The sequence below is a fragment of the Anticarsia gemmatalis genome, chromosome 6 (genome assembly GCF_050436995.1).
Source record: "Anticarsia gemmatalis isolate Benzon Research Colony breed Stoneville strain chromosome 6, ilAntGemm2 primary, whole genome shotgun sequence".
Classification (NCBI taxonomy): Eukaryota; Metazoa; Arthropoda; class Insecta; order Lepidoptera; family Erebidae; genus Anticarsia; species Anticarsia gemmatalis.
In genome coordinates this window covers 3,369,200-3,392,447 of record NC_134750.1, presented here as the reverse complement: position 1 = coordinate 3,392,447, position 23,248 = coordinate 3,369,200, and the positions used below count along the sequence as shown (strand labels likewise).

Below are 23,248 nucleotides of genomic sequence, written 5' to 3'. Positions count from 1 at the left end.
AATCTCTACCTTAGAATACAGTCTTACCGTTCTGTCAGCGGTCTTATTTCAGAAGGAGGCGAGTTAAACTTACATTCATCAATAATTATTTTACTAGTAGTATGAGTTTTTTTTTTTTATAGTTTAAAAGTCAATACAGCCAAAGAGCGAACATGACATAGTATGTTATTATTTGGAGATAGAAGCGAAAGCACTTTGCTTTCAATGCATGTCGGGTGAAGGTTACACGACATCAAGTACGCCTACACGACATCAAAGGTCAAAAGTTTAAAGTAAACGTTTTAAACATTTCTGAAAGTTCTAGAAACATAGTTACTAATACAATAAAAAATACGCTAACTTTATCACAATAGAGGAGGAATTATATCGGTTTAGAGCTATACAAAAAATTTGTATGAAAATAAATGATCAGCGCCCCTGGCGTATTCCGGTATAACTATTTGCTTTAAGTCATTTAAAATGTCAATCACTTGTTAAATCGCGTTACAGTATTTAAAAGGATCTTCTTAAAAGAAAAAAGAATAGAACAGTATCAAGAAATTATGTATAACTCGTGCTTAAAAGTTTTGTTGATGACATCTGAGATCTCTTGTCCGCCTACGTCCTCTATTTATATTACAGTGTCATAAGCCACCCAAAATATATCTAGTTTAGTAAAATATGTATTTAGACGGTTCAGTTGCATTGCAGTTCGGAAACACCAAAACACCTAACCGTTTTTCATGTTACAAATAACTGATTGACAAAATCTTTGTATGCCTATTTGATGGCTTACGTGCAGGATATTCCATTCCATTATCATATTATTATGTGTAATGGAATGTCATTTAAGTAATATAATTATGTATATTACTTAAATGCACCTACAGCAAAAATCACTATCACTTTTCTTCCTTACTTACATGCCACCCAGCACTTAACAATAACGCGTTGAACTATCAACAAAGAACTTTAAAGGCTGACTCCATGAAAAGATTTCCGTATCAAAGCTAAATCACTTTAATCTGGAACACATTCGAACTGAATACAGATCAATTTGCACCCGCAAAGTGTTATCGAAGGGGACTATTTTGTTCGTGCAATCGTTATTCTGCCTGCACGCCTGCCGCGCTGAATAAATCGAAAACTACGACGCTCGCTTTGTTCTTTTCATTGGTTTTTTCACTCACTTTTTATCCGTCTTTCCTTTTCTTTCACCAGCTGATAGATGTGTTGTTCGGTAGTGAAAAGTTTGGTTTTCTAGGTGAGATAGATGAACTAAATTTATACGAACAATGTGGTACCAAGTTTGAAAGCGTATGCTATGCGACAAATTGAAAGGGTTTAAAGATTCCAATCCCAAGTTATTTAGTTACCATAGTACAAGCTCTGCTTAGTTTGGAATCAATTTACTCCGTGTGATTTTTCCAATGATATTTATTATTAATTAATATTAAATTAAAAAGTTACAACTAAAGGTTAGGTAACAATAGGGTCTATAAAACTCGAAAATGGTTGTGAAAATAATTTAAGTGTTTCACAACTTTTTACTTTGGCGTTGCATGTTTGGTCGTGATCATAAACCTGTGACCTCTAAGATTTAAGTAAAATGCATGTTCGCGTTCATTACCGTGTAATATCAAAAATATTAGTTTTGTGTTTGCTTTTGATTGATGTAAAATTATCAATCGTGACTTTTTGGGGTCTGTAAAAATACTGTCAATATAAAAAAAGGTATATTTGGCCCAAATATTTTGAAAGGTCAAACACCGAAATTAAAACATCGACGGAATGGTCGGATTCCCTGAAAAGAATTATTTTTAATATTTCCCGGAATCTAACTGACAGGCGTCAATTGACTTCCCTCGAGAGAGACACCTTCGGAAAAGGCGTCAATATTGGTTTCATATTATCGAAACAACATAAAATATAAATCGATATAACTTTCATATGAATAACGAGTTACAAATAATATCATAGATAAATATATAATTATTCACTTAGAATATCCAATCGGTCGGATCGGTCATAGGCCTAAAAATTCTATTATAATGTGAAAAACAAATTATAACTTAATTGAAAAATTTAAATGCCTGAACCAGTTCTTTTGTCTGCAAAATATAATATCTAACTTTTCAAAACAATCCCAAAAGGCAATATCAAAAATATGCAAAAAGAGCACATCTCATATTACAGACATATAATACGTATGCCCTTTTGAAATTGCATATTCAATAATATTCTAACATCAAATTGTACGCTTTCGTCTCGATTTGCATCCGGTTTGTTGGACTTGGCTCGTGCCCAAGCCTACTACTGAGCTGTGGATAAAATGCAAATATTTATGACTTGTAAGTCTTGAAACTTCTAGCATGGTTATTTAAATAATGTAGTGTAGCATCCTTCTTTTGGTAGCAAAGTTTAAAGTTTTTAACATTTATGATCCTGTCTTTTACAGACTAGTCTGTGGTCCGTATCTCCCTTTTTTCAATAAGCATCCTTCACCGTTATGTATTCTGTCGCTCCGCGATATGTATTTAAAAAAAAATTAGATGCTCAGTTATGTATGTGTAATACACACACAGGTAGAGTGACTTTCACATTTAAAATGTTCATATGTAAGGTTGAATTCAGACAATTTATTTATTGTAATAGAACCCTGAAACACAAGAAAAATTGAGTAACATAATTTCTAGTATTCATGCAGGTTATATCCTGAATTATAAAACCTTTAATAGCATAAAATAGTTAGCTAATCGCGAGAAATCTTTCGACAACGACAGCAACTAGTTCCAAATATTGACGTACCAATATTAGTTCGAAGAAATTCACAAACTTATTTTACCTTTATAACTAAAGCTCCACAAGTTCTAGCTGTCTTTACGCCTGAAAAAATAATGTGTTGGATGTCTCCGACGTCCTTAAATAAAGGTTTCGTACAAAAAAATGTGTGGCATTTTTGCGCTCATTATTGTTTTATGCATTGTGACCATCTAAGATCCATTTGAAGTGGAATACTAGTAGACAAAAGTGAGTTTTAGATGTAAGTCAGCTCTAGTAGTCAAAACAAAGTACATTGCAGATAAAATGCCTAGATTATGATCTTATCTGTAGCGCAATCACGAACTTTTACAATCATGTCGATTTTGTATCAAATTTTTGTATGTAAATGATACTTGGACGAAACTAGATATTTAGATACAATCTTGCTGGATAGTGATATTGCCTTATAAAAATCAATAGATTAAGTACTACACTATACAGATGGAAGCAATACTTTTCTGAACTCAAGTACAAACTTAGCACATCCAAATTCCCAGCCTATCCGCACATTATTCAAAAATCAGTCTGTCTGTCTATTTGTTCTGTTTGTGACACATTTACGCCTAAATGGCCGAACTAAATGATGTATTCGATACTGTTATAGAGACACGTCCAATAACTCATCGATAAATCACATAGCAACAAGGCTCTACCAACATAACCTAACTAAACATGTACCTTTCGTACAATACATTTGCGAAGGATGATAAATTGCGTACTGTTGATGAAATTGAGCAAACAAGCTGTTGAATAGCACCGGTCTGTATAGCCATGTTTCCTGCAATAATTTTAATTTACCCAGCTTGTCCTTCAGTTAAATTGTTGTCATTGTTTTTGACAGACGCCTGTCCCCGTTAGGATAGTTGACGAATTTTGGACATTGTTTACGCGAGGCTGTTAGCGGAGCCTGTTTAATAAGTCCTGTGTTGATGGGAATTAATTGGTGATATCTAGATGTACTTACATGGTATTAGTACTCATTAGCATTATTATTTCGTGTACTATTTTTGCATGTTTCTTAAAAAAAATATTATAAAATTAGGAATAATACTAAAAATTGTTTGACATGTACAATACATTGATGATGTAGTTAAGGCCTTTTAAATCCAGAAAACTCTTCATTAATCTTATGTTTTCAAGTTTTTAACATACCTACATACCAAATACTTACTGAAACTTTTAACCCAAACGAGTGTGCAGATTAATAGCACAAATACTAAGCTAATAAATCTATGCAAAGTATTAAGCAGAGAAAAGCGCAACCGTTTTAAAACATGACATTTCATAAAAAAATCCATTATGCTCGCAATGACAAGTCCAATTTGCGTCGCGATGTACAATATTTCTCCATTATAGGAACTGGGCCGTTGGTTTCACAATTTGGCACTCAGATGCAATCCCTCGTGTAACGAGTACAAGTTATTAAATTTTTAAAGCAAATACCATTTGGCTTTAATTCAAGCGCAGAGGAAGTTTCGTTCAAGTTGCAATTATTTTTTTGGGAATTCTCATCACTTCGGGCGAATTTCGAACTTTTTGTAGGACACGATGCAATTACAGCACCTGTCCTTTTTCAACGTTTGTTTTTTTGTCTTCAATTTAAAAATGAATTTACCTTCCATTCTTTTATTAATTTAGAGCCTAACCTCTCCCTCATTTGAGAGCAGACTTTTACCTAACAGTGGGACAATAATAGGTTAAAAAAATGAATTTGAGGACTAACAGGCATATGTATATTAATGAAAAACCTTCAAGTCAAATTGAAAACATTCTCTTTTTTTAGTCTGATTAAAAACGTAACATAGTTCGGTTCTAAGAAGTTACTTCAAGATCGACACAAGGCTACTACAATAGAATATCACTTACACTATATTATTATACTACATTTATGCATAATTTTATCTTGTCTACAAAAAATCATGAAAAATCTCCTTTAAAATTGTCGTCGTCGCGTCTCTATCCTCTTATCAGTGAACTTTTTCTTCAGATATTCAGTTTCTTATTATCTTTAGTATCAAGTTACGTAATACCTTCACTGGTATAAGAGGTTTCTGTAAACCACTGCTTCTTAACGATTAAGTTTAATTACTTTATGCTACGGTAAACTTTTTAAGAAGAGCGCCTTTTTTGATGATCCTTTATAAGGGGGTTGCAAAAATATACGACGATAGGGACTATTTATTTTCAAAATAAAATATTAATTTAATGTCAACCTAATATGAATACCTATATTTTCGAATCTTTGTACCTACTGTTGAGAAGCGAGAGTGTAACATTTAAAAATACTTTAAAATTGTTATTGTAGAATATGCTGGTCAGTTAGCTAATAGGTTTTCGATAGTAGGTAGTAGTTGACGAATCGGTAAATATTCAATTGTCCCCTAACTCAGGAAATCACTCCTCTGAATTTGTCGTTTAATCGTATTATGTGTGGTTATACATACACACGCCTCTGTTTAAAATAAGCGGTAATACAACAAAAAAACTATTGAACCAGCTTTCTGTTTAAAAATTGTATAGTTTTTATAATAGTCTTGTGTATACTTTTAAAATTTTGTTTAACAAAAGTTAAAGAGTTTATCTTTTAAACACACATTCAAGTCATAAGTTCCCACAGTAATAAGATAACCATACTCAAATACATATTCAAGGAAGAGTAACTTTATTCCGTTTATCCTCAGTATGAGAAAATAAAATAAAAGTCACAAAGCAGAACGGGCTCTGGAACAACAATACGATTTAGCATTAATATTTGACGACAGATTATGTTACCTTTTTTTCATAAATATGAGACAAAAAAATAGAGTCAAGCTCGAGTATTACTGGTTTGTTTTGATACTTTTGTAGGTACGGAAACTTATTTTGCTTGGTTGCATAATGCAGCGGCATTTAAAATCTTTTGCTTGTGCGAAAGTTTGTGTGTTTATGTTTGGATGTTTACTACTATTTTTTAGAAAATATATGGATATTGTTACCCTGTCACGGAAAAAGTACTGAAGAAACGAATAGATTTTGGTGGCATTCCGCTTCCAGGGGTCTATCACACATCTCAGTTGACAACTATTTGAAAGCCACAATGGTGTACATTGTACTCTCCCTTAGATAATAGTGATGGACACGTTACGTCAAAGCAGTAATGTACTGAGAAGTGACGATCAATTTGACATAAACTAGTTGCCAACTGAGATACGTTTTACGCATATAGGTACTTAATTACCTCAGATGGGCAAAAATAATGCTTATAATCCAGGTAATCTTTGCTAACGGATGTACGGATGCAGTAGATACGGCAATGTCGGGTTGAATACTTAAAAAATCAACTCAAGTAGATCTCTACAATACATATAATTTTATCCTGTCCCAAAATTTGCCTTAGTTAAAAGTAACTAAAAGATTTACTTCAACATTCTCTTTCAAGACAGACGTTAAAGAAATGCTCTTCATAATAATAGTTATATCTGAAGTACATATTCGTGGAACGTAGAACCCTATCATATTAATATTCCATACGCGTTTAGCCGTCAACTGTGACATTTGCCCGCGGCATCTCTTGGGAGCTGAATCTGAAAGAACCTTAGTACCTCGATATTGCCTCTTAAAATTCTATTAAACGGATTAACACTGGAATTTTAGAGAACCCTTTATTTTATACTCGCGTTTATAGTTTAACCGCGAAATGTCGTTTGTTCAAAGTGTAGTGTTATAGTAGGATTAGGTAGGTGCAGACTCCGTTATTTAACATAGATGTTTTGTAGTACAATGTGCTTTTATATGATTATGGGGTGGCTTGACATAAAAATATATGTTTATGTAGTTTAGTGTATTAAAAACGTTGTGGAACAAAGAATTTCAAATATTTTGTAGAACAATCTCCTTTTATACGACTTGATCTTTTTATAAAATATTTCTATTTTATAAAAAATATTTATTGTCTTACATGAAATAGGTCTATGTGTATTCATTTGGTATGTTATGTTGTGAAATAAAGAATTTATAAAAACAATTTTATGCTGTATTACAGTAAGATAGTTTGGTAACTTTATAAAAAAATATTTAATTAGTAATTCGAACTCCTCTAATTCAGGTATTATAACATAAAACTAATTGCTAACTTAAATCAATTTCATGAAAAAATATTACCCAAAAATATTCAATTTATAAATGAAGTTAATTAATAAAACATTATGATAATATTTTAAATGAGAAGCTACGTAACTCAAAGGTTTAAAGACTTAACAATATTTTCCTGTTAAAATGAAAGTTACACAGTTTCTTCAAAATACACAGGCCGCACAAAATTAATTATTCCCTACGCTTCAGTTATTAAAAAACTTAACAGCAAAAGCTAACAAAAGTTGCCCGGTAGAAACCTCACGCAAACATTAGTATTTTATAAAGTCATGAAAAACTAAAAGAACATAAAATAACTTTGTTAACATTGAACATACATATACGCGTGTTATAACCAGAGGTGAATACAATACACCCAGGTTTCGCAATTATCAATATTAGTTGCATGTCGTATCAATAGAGGGCGAACCTGTAGCAATATGGCGGGCACGTTACCAATCTCCGAACTCCTGTAATATTGTAAATAATCTAATATTAATTAGAATAAGATAATACTTTGTCCATCCTGGAAATCGAACTTGAATGCTCCACCAACCGCGCTACAAAGGCAGTCAAACGTAATAATAATGTCCTCCTAGCCGATATACGGCTACGGTAGTCAGTATCATTGAAACTTGCCATCGGTGCAGGACTTTGTTTATAGTGTCCAAGTGTGTGCACAATTCACAGGTACACTCTCTATTCCATGACTCTCATAGTCTGGTGGGACGGATAACCAACAAAATTAGTGAGAGGTCAGGCGCACGACCGACGCGCGGCTTTACGTGCTCTCCGAGGCAAACGTAGAAGAGAGTTTAAAAACTTTGTATTTATGAACTAACTTGCTTTTATACTCAACGAGATTTAAAAGCGAACTTTCTCACGTTATTTGCATCTATGCAATCTATGCATGCATGTACATAATCTTAGTCAAAGCAAAATGAAGTTTGTTTATACACTAATTTATACGTTATGAATTTTGTATGTCATATGTAAAGTCTTTGCTTTCTTAGCTTGCCAGAGTAAAAAACGATAGACCACTCCTATGAAGGTTATATTTATGTTAAACGTCAGTATATAATAAACAAACCTAAAGAATAAACAAAATTCGGAATCAGAATAAAATAGTCGTAGCCTTATATAAACATTAATGCGTGAAGCAAAAACTTATATGTTTCATGAGGTCTTACGGAATGTCATACTTTTTTATATTAACTAACATATAATTAATTATAAGTTCATTGTAGTCGAATTTCGATTACTGGGCGACCACTAATTTGTGTAATACTTCAGGATCGTCTGCCATATCTCAATATTCTTTACAAAATATCACGAGTTTTAAATACGAAGGTACCCTTCACGTGCCACACGTGCACCGCCAAAAATGTATTGACAAGGCTGCCCTTGTAATTCTTCAGCTAAATCAATCCACTTTAGGTCGAATTTGTTTATTTTTTCAACAAAATCTGTAAAACATTTTACTATTCGCAACATTACGTTACACAAATACTCGAAGGTGATATGAAAACAAACATTGTGACGTCATTATGCCTACTGACTTCGAATTTTAAAAATAAACGTTGAAAAATCTATGGGCAGAATAAATGGTTCCCGCGGAAAAATATTGCGAGCCTTGGTAGATTTAGTTTAGAACAATTTGTTTTAAATTTAGAACTTGCTATTACTCGAATTATGTATTGAATGTAAACTTTTTTGCCAGTATCAAAACGGCTTCTTATGTTATGAATTCGATTGTTATTATACAAAGCATGTTGTACTAAGACTATGTAATCCCCAAAAGAATATCGAGTAATCATTTATGGTATGTAAGTACTTATTAACCATTTCACATCTTCACCTAAAAATAGATCTCATGGAGCAAGTAGAAGCTTAATTCAAGTGAGGTAGTCAGGTAGACATTTTCGTCTCCCGGCCCGCCTTTTTCTTAAAAGTCGGCCAGGGAGCAAGGTGGCGACTGTACACATTTGAACTAAAGTTTCTACTGACCTCAAAAATAAAATAACATCCTCTGAAAAACGCAGACTAAGGCCTAAAAATGAATCATTTCAATAGACTACATGTCCTTTTAAAAATAAATGTCCGATAGACCGGTGTATATTTCAACTGCTTTTAAAACTTCTCTAAAGTAGCAATAGTTTAAATTTCAAAGCCACTATTTTCTATCTTTCTACTGAAATTCCACTCTCGGAGGACCTTGAAAGTCGCTATTATTGGGAAGAATTATTTGGGTAATACTTATAGCCGAAGATGCTCGACTTGGGAACATTTTAACAGAGAATATAAATTGCCATAAATGTCAAAGAAAGCGAACGGGATTCTGTCGTTTTCTTATTAAAATAACTGGATTTAAAATTGAAATCTAGTAAAATAAGAGTTTTGGCTATTCAAGATTAGAAAGGGTTTTTATTTTGTTTCTTTTATACGTTTTTGTTTCGGGTCTGAGTTATGTATTTATGTACGTGTTTCTTACTTTATTGACAACAAGCGTTATTTTATTTAAAAAAAAACCTTTACAAATTTTACACATAAACCTTTCTCTTGAATCGCTTTATCTAAGCATATATAGAGCGGAAAGCGGATGGTTTTATATCATTTTGTGAAGTTTCCTGCGACTATGTATGCTCACGTATTTATTAGGAGCTTTCCAATATAACAAAATATGAGAAAACTCATTGACTCTTGCACACCAGCGATAAAAAAATCGCAACTTTTAACTTAACTAGCTATACGCCCAAATGTTATCAATTCCTTTATCCATCCAACTAATTTCAATTACCCACAATTCACCTTCACCTCCCCCAATATGTATCCAATGACGTCACAGCCTAATATTTACCATGTGACGTCACGTGGTCTAATAAAGTAGTGTTCGTTATTTGCGAGAGCGCTCGCTATTCCGAATTAACTGTAACTGTCGCACACACTCAATAGAATGAGGGTTTCACACATAATTGCTTTTTCTGTTCATTAACTGACCAGGTAATGGTAACGTTACGTATTAGTTTTTGGGATTACGACGTTGGGAAACGAAAATATAGTTATGTTACAAACATATTATCAGGCCTTTTCTACCTGAGGGTGCTGGCAGAGGTGTCTGAAATACACCCCGGTTTCGCGATTAACTATATTAGCCCCATGTAATGGCGGGCGAGCCTATTGCCATATACCAATCTCCAGAATACTGTTATCATTATAATAATCTAATAATGTTTAACTAAAGTTAAAAATCCTATGTCTTTAGGTAATCTGTTTAAACTTACCATATTATTTTGGTCAAAGTCACATTTTGGCCTTGAACAATGTTTTAAAGTAATTTATCATTCTTGTCTAATGTTGTCAATTATCTGATAAAGTCAAACACTAGTTACAAATGCAAGTCAGGTTTGGCACCCGCGGTCAAAAGTAATGCATAGTAAAAAATCTAATTTACATCAAATAAATGTAAATTAACTAGAATATATTGTAATATTATTAGTATAAGATTTCGTCCCTGATTTACAACTTTAAAGTTCTTTTACCAGACTTTTCAAATAATCAGGTAGATTTTCATTAAACTTAGTTAATTAACGATAGAATATGGTTTCCATTTTGAATAATATTAAAAGATAGTGCGGCATTATTTATTTAAAGTAAGACTACTTATATACGTTTCTTAAAAAGTGTTATTTGGAAATGCAAAAAAACATATTTTAAAGATAAACACTTATTTGAAGTTTTTTATGTGTAACACTATTTTAAAAACGTCAAAATATGCCCTTATGCAATTATGCCAACAAAATATACAGATAAATCGTATGTAAAATGTTATATTTCTTTTTATACGGCGTAAATGTAATTTTTCATCATATTTCCTTTTTTATATAAATGAGCCTTTAATTCCCTTTTTTATAGATAGTAAATGTATTAACTGAAATTTAAGGCTGAATATATTATCTAAAAATACAAGTTCCAATCTAAGCACATGATTCAGCACGAAGCTAAGATAAATGATTTTTGTTTCAGATCTGACGATAACAGGCTCATTGTTTCAAGAAACCTATTAAGGGGTGAGTTGATTTATAATAACTTAGCATAATACAGCTTAGACGCCGATAAGTAAAGGATTATGGGTTTATATAGAATCCCTTTAGACACTCTCCGTGGCACGTTAAGTATGTATCCGACTGCCGATCTAAGGTCTTTGGTTCAACCCCCGGGTTAGAATATAAGTAGATTCTAATTTACAGTTCAAATTGTTATCAATAATAACTTTGATTTTTTATCCTCCTAAACTCCCTTTCATTGAATATTTTGTAGATATATTAAGGGAACAGACACGCCGTAGTTGTTATAACGGCAATGGAAATACATCTTTTGTGAAAATATCAGCTTTCTAGCTATCGCGTTTTATGAGATACAGCCTGGAGACAGACAGATAGACAGACAGCGGAAACTTAATAATAGTGTCCCGTTTTACCCTTTAGGTACAGAACCCTAAAAAGGGGTTTATGTTATATACTGGCTACACCTTCGGGTATAAAAGGCATGATATACCGGAATGTATGTATGCCCCTTTATCATAGCAACAGCTGTGACAACTGTTATAGGTACTTAAATGATTTTAATGACTGTCTAGGTCGTTGCTTAACAACTTTGATCTGTATCGTGACCTTAGCGAAGGTTGAAATTTAGGACGAAGTAATAACAATGTTATAACGTGACACCCTTTGTGACTTTCGTGTAATATGATTTTTTATGATGAAAAGCAGTGAAAATACTTACTTGGTATTTGCTTTCGATGATTCGTCTACGTGAATTACCAGTTCTTTCACCCAATCTCAGTTGGATAGTGGGTCAGATTTAAGGATATGGTTTTGTGACTTAACTGAAGACCTATTTCCTACTAGTCTGTAATTGTTGGGATTAATGCCTGAAAGAACGAATTATTAAAACTTTAGTTATGAAAACAATAAGACTTACAAGCTTTAAATAATCGCACTGATATCGAATCCCATGATATTATAGTAAATACAAAAGCCAAAAAACCTTATAAGAATTGCAAAAGAAATAAACTTCCTACTTCGGCAGCATTTCTAACAGCCGACAATATTTGGAGACGAGGATATCCCTGATTGATTTCACGAAAATTGTACCGTTTATAATTTCCCAATGGAACTGAAATTTTATGAATACAGCTATTGATATTCGATCTGCCTAACTTTGCCTATCAAAATCGCTTCTCAAGACATTACGTTTTACGGATAAAGTCTGTTTTGATATTATTTTTCGATAAGATTATTAGATATCACTTTTTTATTGTTATGATACTGACTACACGGTTATTATTAATGACAATATGATGTTTACTTTTATTTTGTAGGTAACAAGGTGCTATGTAAAAATACTTTTTATAGTGAGTTTTTTAGTTCGTGCGATTTTTAATATAACGGCCTGAACTAATTGGATAAAGATAATAAGGTCCATGATAACTTTCTATAAATAAGCATTAGTCGTGGCCATAAGCTACCATTACTAGAAAAAATAAATGTCAAAATCATCAACAATCATCTTTATTTTGGTGTATGGAGTAAACTTTTCATTATTTTTACGATTGAGCTAAGGAAACTAGAAGCGTGCACTGCACTAAGCCCTTATCTCAACCACTTGAGACTATTTATTTCCGTTCTCTTATCAAACGAGCTCCTTCTCTTAGTTTATTTTATGCAAAAGTTGTTTCCGAACAAACTATGCCATGATAGTTTTTATATAACTATCCATACACAATCTGTATAAATACAGGAGCCAAATAAACCTTAAAAACATATGTAGTTTATTTTTATAGCAAAACGTAAACATTCGATTCGTTATTAAAACAATTTTTATGACCTCATTGCCCATGCAAGGTCAGATGTTATGTTATTTTGTACTCGTAACCTTAATAGTATGTTGTAAAGAAATATTGTTGAATAAAAAGCTTATAAAAGTATAATTTTGAGGTTTTTGTGGCCACGAGAACTTGGTGTCGTAAAACGTAAACAACGGTTTGTGGGGTATTAAAGTATAATGGCTCAATCAACAAGGTAAAGTTGTTATTATTTCATTTTGAAGTAGAAAAATCTTTGTCTAAGGGATACTAAAGTATAAATTTTCATACATGTATTTGCTTATATGCGTAATATGTGAGTAGAAAAGCTGTCTGTGTCTGAATACTACGATATCTTGATTAATGCGACTTTACTGTGACGCGATGTTCTACCACTATCAACTATCAACCACCGGCTAGCTATTGAGAAATTGTGTAGGATAATCGGATCAGCGCCACTAGCGGGCACCATTAGAACTATCTATGTGGAACATTTTCAACGTCAAACTCTCGATACTCGATAGTACCGACTGTAGAGAATCGTACTACAGGAGACCAGTGTGTAAACTTGAACTCATATGATTGTACGACCATTAGAAATTATTACATGCCCTTAATCTCTGTTTCAATATCAGATATCCCGTAAAAAAATGGTTTTCTGTACTACATTATTATAGCATAGAACTGTTTTGGCCATACGTTCATTTTAGTAGGAGTAAAGGCGTGCCGGTCTGTTCATAGGTATCATTATTAATTTAGTACTCACGAAAAGCGTGTTACAACCAGCTAGCCTCCGAGGACAGTAAATTCTCAGAAATAAGCCATAAATTGTACTTAACCGCGTATTACCTAGTGTGTACTAAAATTATCTAACTAGTCTAGTGTGTTCGTTTGTTAAATATAGTTGGTTGTATGTTGGGTCAAAGTTTGCAGATCGCCATTTGCTTAGCAAGTATTTATTTTATTCAACTACGTTATAAATTATGTGCAATTTCTTGGAATGATTTTAATTACGAATAATTATAATTATTAGGCATTATTATTTTTCCGTAAACAAATATATTTTGAGATCTATTAACCATTTTGGGAAAGACACAGGCATGCGATTCACTTTAAAATTGCATGCCTGTTTCAGCATTTTTATACGCCTGCCTAGTAAATGTTGCCAAATAGGTCAATATATCGTAGTGTTTAATACTTCTAAGTATAAACTGTGCTTATCTCAGTTATGAAAACATATTTTAGAATGTTTTAAAGTTAGAAAACCTGGCCGAAACATTTAGTCAAAATCGAATAACTGGTACGTTACGAGCTCGTGCAACCACAAACTCGATCGTCATAATAGGATATCAAGCTACTTATTATTATGTCAAAGTTTATACAGGTTATTATAACAAAAAAGTGTTAGAATTTAGTCTATCAACAGTTTGCATCATTGACTAAAATTTCTGCTGATTTAAACAACGATAGTCAGAAAGCTGTGCTGGTACTGTTAGTGAAAATCTAAATAAATAAATAAATAAATATCATTGGACAACTCACTCACGGTCATTTGATTCCAAACTAAGCAGAGCTTGTACTATGGTAACCAAATAACTGATAAACATACTTATATACTTCTAAATACATACTTATATAGATAAATTGACATCCAGGCTCTGGACAAATACTCGTGCTCATCACACAAAGATTTGTCCCGGGTGGGATTCGAATCTAAACTTTAATCTTTCCCAAAATGGTTAATAGATCTCAAAATATATTTGTTTACGGAAAAATAATAATGCCTAATAATTATAATTATTCGTAATTAAAATCATTCCAAGAAATTGCACATAATTTATAACGTAGTTGAATAAAATAAATACTTGCTAAGCAAATGGCGATCTGCAAACTTTGACCCAACATACAACCAACTATATTTAACAAACGAACACACTAGACTAGTTAGATAATTTTAGTACACACTAGGTAATACGCGGTTAAGTACAATTTATGGCTTATTTCTGAGAATTTACTGTCCTCGGAGGCTAGCTGGTTGTAACACGCTTTTCGTGAGTACTAAATTAATAATGATACCTATGAACAGACCGGCACGCCTTTACTCCTACTAAAATGAACGTATGGCCAAAACAGTTCTATGCTATAATAATGTAGTACAGAAAACCATTTTTTTACGGGATATCTGATATTGAAACAGAGATTAAGGGCATGTAATAATTTCTAATGGTCGTACAATCATATGAGTTCAAGTTTACACACTGGTCTCCTGTAGTACGATTCTCTACAGTCGGTACTATCGAGTATCGAGAGTTTGACGTTGAAAATGTTCCACATAGATAGTTCTAATGGTGCCCGCTAGTGGCGCTGATCCGATTATCCTACACAATTTCTCAATAGCTAGCCGGTGGTTGATAGTTGATAGTGGTAGAACATCGCGTCACAGTAAAGTCGCATTAATCAAGATATCGTAGTATTCAGACACAGACAGCTTTTCTACTCACATATTACGCATATAAGCAAATACATGTATGAAAATTTATACTTTAGTATCCCTTAGACAAAGATTTTTCTACTTCAAAATGAAATAATAACAACTTTACCTTGTTGATTGAGCCATTATACTTTAATACCCCACAAACCGTTGTTTACGTTTTACGACACCAAGTTCTCGTGGCCACAAAAACCTCAAAATTATACTTTTATAAGCTTTTTATTCAACAATATTTCTTTACAACATACTATTAAGGTTACGAGTACAAAATAACATAACATCTGACCTTGCATGGGCAATGAGGTCATAAAAATTGTTTTAATAACGAATCGAATGTTTACGTTTTGCTATAAAAATAAACTACATATGTTTTTAAGGTTTATTTGGCTCCTGTATTTATACAGATTGTGTATGGATAGTTATATAAAAACTATCATGGCATAGTTTGTTCGGAAACAACTTTTGCATAAAATAAACTAAGAGAAGGAGCTCGTTTGATAAGAGAACGGAAATAAATAGTCTCAAGTGGTTGAGATAAGGGCTTAGTGCAGTGCACGCTTCTAGTTTCCTTAGCTCAATCGTAAAAATAATGAAAAGTTTACTCCATACACCAAAATAAAGATGATTGTTGATGATTTTGACATTTATTTTTTCTAGTAATGGTAGCTTATGGCCACGACTAATGCTTATTTATAGAAAGTTATCATGGACCTTATTATCTTTATCCAATTAGTTCAGGCCGTTATATTAAAAATCGCACGAACTAAAAAACTCACTATAAAAAGTATTTTTACATAGCACCTTGTTACCTACAAAATAAAAGTAAACATCATATTGTCATTAATAATAACCGTGTAGTCAGTATCATAACAATAAAAAAGTGATATCTAATAATCTTATCGAAAAATAATATCAAAACAGACTTTATCCGTAAAACGTAATGTCTTGAGAAGCGATTTTGATAGGCAAAGTTAGGCAGATCGAATATCAATAGCTGTATTCATAAAATTTCAGTTCCATTGGGAAATTATAAACGGTACAATTTTCGTGAAATCAATCAGGGATATCCTCGTCTCCAAATATTGTCGGCTGTTAGAAATGCTGCCGAAGTAGGAAGTTTATTTCTTTTGCAATTCTTATAAGGTTTTTTGGCTTTTGTATTTACTATAATATCATGGGATTCGATATCAGTGCGATTATTTAAAGCTTGTAAGTCTTATTGTTTTCATAACTAAAGTTTTAATAATTCGTTCTTTCAGGCATTAATCCCAACAATTACAGACTAGTAGGAAATAGGTCTTCAGTTAAGTCACAAAACCATATCCTTAAATCTGACCCACTATCCAACTGAGATTGGGTGAAAGAACTGGTAATTCACGTAGACGAATCATCGAAAGCAAATACCAAGTAAGTATTTTCACTGCTTTTCATCATAAAAAATCATATTACACGAAAGTCACAAAGGGTGTCACGTTATAACATTGTTATTACTTCGTCCTAAATTTCAACCTTCGCTAAGGTCACGATACAGATCAAAGTTGTTAAGCAACGACCTAGACAGTCATTAAAATCATTTAAGTACCTATAACAGTTGTCACAGCTGTTGCTATGATAAAGGGGCATACATACATTCCGGTATATCATGCCTTTTATACCCGAAGGTGTAGCCAGTATATAACATAAACCCCTTTTTAGGGTTCTGTACCTAAAGGGTAAAACGGGACACTATTATTAAGTTTCCGCTGTCTGTCTATCTGTCTGTCTCCAGGCTGTATCTCATAAAACGCGATAGCTAGAAAGCTGATATTTTCACAAAAGATGTATTTCCATTGCCGTTATAACAACTACGGCGTGTCTGTTCCCTTAATATATCTACAAAATATTCAATGAAAGGGAGTTTAGGAGGATAAAAAATCAAAGTTATTATTGATAACAATTTGAACTGTAAATTAGAATCTACTTATATTCTAACCCGGGGGTTGAACCAAAGACCTTAGATCGGCAGTCGGATACATACTTAACGTGCCACGGAGAGTGTCTAAAGGGATTCTATATAAACCCATAATCCTTTACTTATCGGCGTCTAAGCTGTATTATGCTAAGTTATTATAAATCAACTCACCCCTTAATAGGTTTCTTGAAACAATGAGCCTGTTATCGTCAGATCTGAAACAAAAATCATTTATCTTAGCTTCGTGCTGAATCATGTGCTTAGATTGGAACTTGTATTTTTAGATAATATATTCAGCCTTAAATTTCAGTTAATACATTTACTATCTATAAAAAAGGGAATTAAAGGCTCATTTATATAAAAAAGGAAATATGATGAAAAATTACATTTACGCCGTATAAAAAGAAATATAACATTTTACATACGATTTATCTGTATATTTTGTTGGCATAATTGCATAAGGGCATATTTTGACGTTTTTAAAATAGTGTTACACATAAAAAACTTCAAATAAGTGTTTATCTTTAAAATATGTTTTTTTGCATTTCCAAATAACACTTTTTAAGAAACGTATATAAGTAGTCTTACTTTAAATAAATAATGCCGCACTATCTTTTAATATTATTCAAAATGGAAACCATATTCTATCGTTAATTAACTAAGTTTAATGAAAATCTACCTGATTATTTGAAAAGTCTGGTAAAAGAACTTTAAAGTTGTAAATCAGGGACGAAATCTTATACTAATAATATTACAATATATTCTAGTTAATTTACATTTATTTAAAATTGCAGTCTCGTAGTTGTTACCAACATAACGGGGTAATATAGACGATAAAATGTGTGCATTGTTCACATACAAATATAAAAAGTAAAGGGAAGCCATCGGGGGCTGAAGTTGGCAACATACTTTTTGTTTTATATGAGTTATGTTAATGTATAGCTTTTCTATTGTTGAACAAGGAGGTCAGTAATACATGATATACTTGCGTTTATTGTTTTTTTATTCATTTGGCCTGATTGTACAATGTCGTAGAAAGTCAATTGCAATGATTTAGTCATGTTTAAGAGCATTTTATGACGACCGCATAAACAGATTGTGCAGTTATTTCATCGTCTCAAAAGCTCAGAACACAAATTCACCTCATCCTAAGCCCCCTTACGCACTAGCGGATAACCGCGGGAGCGGCTAGCCGCGCGGTTACAGTTAAATATGCAACTGCCTGACAAAATTGTTGGCGGTTATGTTGCGGTTCACAGGCGGTTGTATATTAAACTATAACCGCGCGGCTAGCCGCTCCCGCGGTTAACCGCTAGTGCGTAAGGGGGCTTATTTATTTCATCTACAGACCAAGTATAAAATTAAGTAAGTTAGTAGTCCTAATCGGGAGCAAAATATGTGAAACACTGCACTAAAGGTAGCGGCAAAACTAGTACTTAAAAAAAATAATTGGACAACTCACACACGGTCATTTGATTCCAAACTTAGCACATCTTGTACGACGGTTATATCGACAAACCAAATACGCTAGCCCTTTTCTTCACGTAGGAAAACGACATATCATTTTTTACAAATAATGCATTTTCAATATACACAAACAATAAACACAGAGAGGAAAAGCAGGTAAACAAATTATATGGACAAAAGACAGCAACAAAAATTAATTTATTAGTTTCCGCCTGTTTTAAATGGGGGTCTCACAGCCTTACCGTTGCGTATCTCCTGAAAGTACGACAGTAGAGAGACATAATTCATTATAATTAGAATATTAATTACTCTTGATATCTTTAAGTATATTAAATGTCACTTGCTTTAATAGTAGAAAACGATAATAGGAAAAAACTGTAGCACGATTGTCTACAGCCGCTACTGTCGAGTATCGAAAATTTGACAATTCAAATGTACTGCCAAAATAGTTCCTACGATGCCTGTTAGAATTGCTGATCAGATTTTTATACAAAATTCCTCGACAGCTAGCCGGTCGTCGAAAGTCGATAGTGGTAGAGAATCGAGCTAATGAAGACTTTGCTGTTGTCATTTCAACTTTGCATTGCAACCTCTTACTTTATTATTTTCGTTGGCATAGATTATATTTTCATAGCAACGCCATATGCCGTTAATTGAAAATTTTCACTTGGAACGAAACGTTTTAGTTGTCTGTGCACGTTTTTGCAAAACCTTTCAAAGACAAGACTGCGCAAATTTGTCAAAGTATAACAGATAGAAACAAAAATATGATACAATTTCCTTGAATAACTTAAAAAGTTTTACGAAGCGACAAACAGTTGTAACAATCCAAACTTTGCCTAATGTATCTGACAAGAGAATGTCGCGTGTTTAGGAAACAAATAGTGATCATTCGTGTGAAATTCTGTAGCGCGATTCTCTACCACTATCGACTACCGACAACCGGCCTGCTATCGAAAAATTGTTTTATAACAATTCGTTCAGCGCTTCTAGCAGGCAATGGTTTTTAACTTCCATACATCACCATTAACAATTAAAAGTGAAAACATTTGCTTTGCTGAATATATAAATAATTGCGCTAACATTTCATAATGGCCTAATGATTAAATTCCACAGAAATATTGTACCATATATTGTAATAGAAAACACATAACACACGGCAGGTAATGATTTATTAGCTTGTTTACTTTGTAAGTTCGAATCTATAAATATAAATGAAACACGAATGTATAACTTAATAGCTTATAGTTAGGACCTAAGTTCCAGAAACACTACTTTCGCAATTTTAGACTACTCTGTTTAACCAGTTGACATCGAAACCAAAGAGTAATTAATAAGTATATATTGCGTTGATAAAATAGTAAATATCAAACTATTTAATCAAAATAAAACAGATATTCTTCAAAGACCTAATTCTTTATTCATTTATTACAATTCAATATTAAAATAGGGTCTTTGTTAAACAATATAAAATGATATCAAAAATTGCTTGTACGAGTCAAAGGGAGCATTACGAAATTGTCCCTTTTTCACCCGATTAGGTTAGAAAATATCATATCAATATCTTGTCAAAGAAACATTAAGTTTTCCTCCTTGAAGGGAATTGTCGAAATCGTGATAACCCATTCACAATACACGAGGAATTGATTTGTATCTTAGCGAAGAGATACTTGAACAAATATTTACATTTAACCCTTTCATTTCTTGAAGTAATTCAAATTATAAATAAACAAAGATTCAAATAGCTTTGCTCTCATTTTAGAGGAGTACACAAACAAAATAATTCAATTGATTTTGAGGAATTTATATGGAGATAAGATAAATGATTTATTATTGAAATTCTATTAAAACCGTTGACTTTAAGCTTCCGAAAAAAGGTCAGTATGTCAAGCATTTTATTTTGTTAAAGGCACATGAAATAACACACAACATTTTTGGCATATGATGTAATGTAGGTTCACTAATGTACCTTTAACTATCTCCATTTTATCAATATGGATGTAGCTTTCAAATCTTTATAGAAATTGTTAAGTATGCAGCGGATTGCAGCGATATTAACAGGCTACCTATAAAACATAAGACACTAATATAAGTGTCTACTAATATTCGTCCGTTTAAAATCCCTTCCCAGAAACCTTTTGTTCTCTGCCCGTATTGTAACAAAAATTCAAACGAATTCATATAAATTTCCCTATGACATGGGTCCTGAAAAATTGGAAAAAGTTTGGTTTAGCGTCAGTCAGGGTTTGTTTCATATCTCTTTTTGAAATGATTCACTGTCATCTGCAAGCTACGATAAGTTTCGTTCGTGAAAATTGAAAATGTACTAACCATTCTATTGGGAAAGCTGATTATTTTCTTTGAGACGGATTCGAAACCGAAGTAATTAATTGCGGGATTGACTATTAGTTTAGTTTATTCGTAATTCAATTAGGACTACCCGGTAATGGTTTCTAATGGTATCTTTAAACTAAATATTTTGTATGATTAGGTGACTATAACAGTAATTTTCATATAATCCATTGAAACAAATAATAGAACTATATAAACTGTCCTTTCCCTATATTTATTGAGCTTTATTTATCATTAAGCAGAGTCAAGTCGCAGTGTTATCGGCAACTGTGCACTGAATACGAAATCGTTGGCTTAAACCAATATCAATTAATTATCATGTAAATGTGATCATTTACACAAACATATAATTAATAGATGTAGTTATTATAATATTATAAACCCTCCATTGCATACTGTATTCAGTCTTATTTGATCGTTTTAACGGAATTTTCAATTTTATGAAACGTAATGTGTGTATATTTAGATAGAATTCACGACGAAATAATCTTAATTACATATTATCGTAGTTTGCTTTTAGTATTTTCCAGGAAACTAAAAGCAGTAAATAAGTGTATTAGGTAAATATTTTTACGATATATTTGTAGTTTTAGTGCTTACAAACGAATCCTATTAATATCATAAATCCGAGAGATTGTAATGATGGATATTCGTCTATCTATGTCTCGCCAAATATAAATAGATTTTTATGTCATTTGGTAGACAAATAGTACATAAACCGAATTAACACATAGGATACTCTTTTCCTCAGGAAATGTTACCACGTGGATGAAGTCTCGGACAAAAGCTTGCTTCTAAAATCTATTTCATAGTTACAGAATGAAACAGTAGAAGCGGATTTAAATGAAAGAAAAAATATATTCCGCCTACTACCATTTTATTATTCGCACACCTGTTGCTTCTTCTAAATCAATCGCCTACGTACATAATGGTGTTTAAAGGTTTACACAAATACAAAGAAACTACGTAACAGTACCATGGGAATGTAAATATGCTATAATCAAAGTCGGAATGCAGGATTTTTACAAAACAATCAATTAACTATGTATATTAATCCAATGTCTCGATGTTTTTTATAAACGATGTTTTTTTGTAAAGTGTACAGTTAATAATGGGTACAGAAACATGAATTGCAGTACCCTAAAATGTGCTACGAGATGGTCCTTTCTTTGCTTGCATTTGTAAAAATGTCTAACGATGAATGTTTTTACAAAACGTTGAAGCCTAGAAACATAGGAATCTACTTTACGATTATTTTATCAGGTACTTCGGTGGTATTCAATCCGATGCTAGCAAACCTATGCACGGCTTTTAACCTCACTTTATAAAATTCGCAAAACAATTTATTTTAAGATTGCCAGCGCCCACATTACGTAGATTATGATTTACGTATTTCTGAATAGTTATTACAAGAATATGTTATGAATCTCTCGTAATACTCGTAATATTGGAGCAATTAATGTTTCTTGAAGATTTTTACAAACGTAAGGTTATTCTAATCAACATTTTTTCGATATTACGTGTGATTTTAATAATATTAAACTTATCGTTCGTAGCCAAAATCGCACAATTTAAATAAACGACTTGCGTATGTTATTTTTAACAGGATGATACAGTTATAGGCACAAAACTGTATACATAAAATGATTTTTAATAAATTAATATAAAATTCGTGACCCTTGCCCAGCAGTGGAACAACATTGGTTTAAAAACGGAATATTTCTAAGGTTTATAGTAGGATTTATAAAAATAAAATAATATTAAATAAGTAACTCTATATTTAGATATTTCAACAATTAGAGAGTTAAAATGTAAAAACATAACCACATGCTTTTCTACAGGTTGTAATGCTTTTCTAGTCTGCTTTAGGAAATCGAGATAAGATTCCACGCCACTAACTACCACCATTCTAGGTACATGCTTTTGTACAAGTTGAAATGCTTTCCTAGTCTGCTTTAAAAACTGAGACACGACTCTAACCAACAGAGAATCGACTCAAATCCTGTAAACACAAACACAAGCCACTAAATACCTCCATTCACCCGTATAATCTATGAACACATTTTCAAGGGTGACAAAAGGACACTCGAGTAATGTACTATCTAATATCAAAGAGGTGACATTAAAGTTCCATGTTTGTAGTGTCGGTAAATTGAGAGGGACATCCGGTTCATAGTTGGCGAGGATGTTTGTTGTCTGGTACTCTGAGGCT

At 32.5% G+C, this 23,248-nt stretch overlaps 1 protein-coding gene across 4 annotated transcripts in view; it reads left to right on the top strand.

Annotated features, from left to right (window-relative positions):
• LOC142973500 (tachykinin-like peptides receptor 99D) overlaps window positions 1–23,248 on the top strand; it is a 162,664-nt gene that overhangs the window by 36,839 nt on the left and 102,577 nt on the right. For 3 of the 4 annotated variants that reach the window (XM_076115268.1, XM_076115266.1, XM_076115264.1), the window contains exon 1: window positions 10,935–10,979. The exons of the other annotated variant lie outside the window; for it this stretch is intronic. The gene's annotated coding sequence lies outside the window, so the exon portion shown is untranslated. Of the gene's footprint in view, window positions 1–10,934; window positions 10,980–23,248 lie in introns of those variants that run through there. 4 annotated transcript variants of the gene reach the window in all.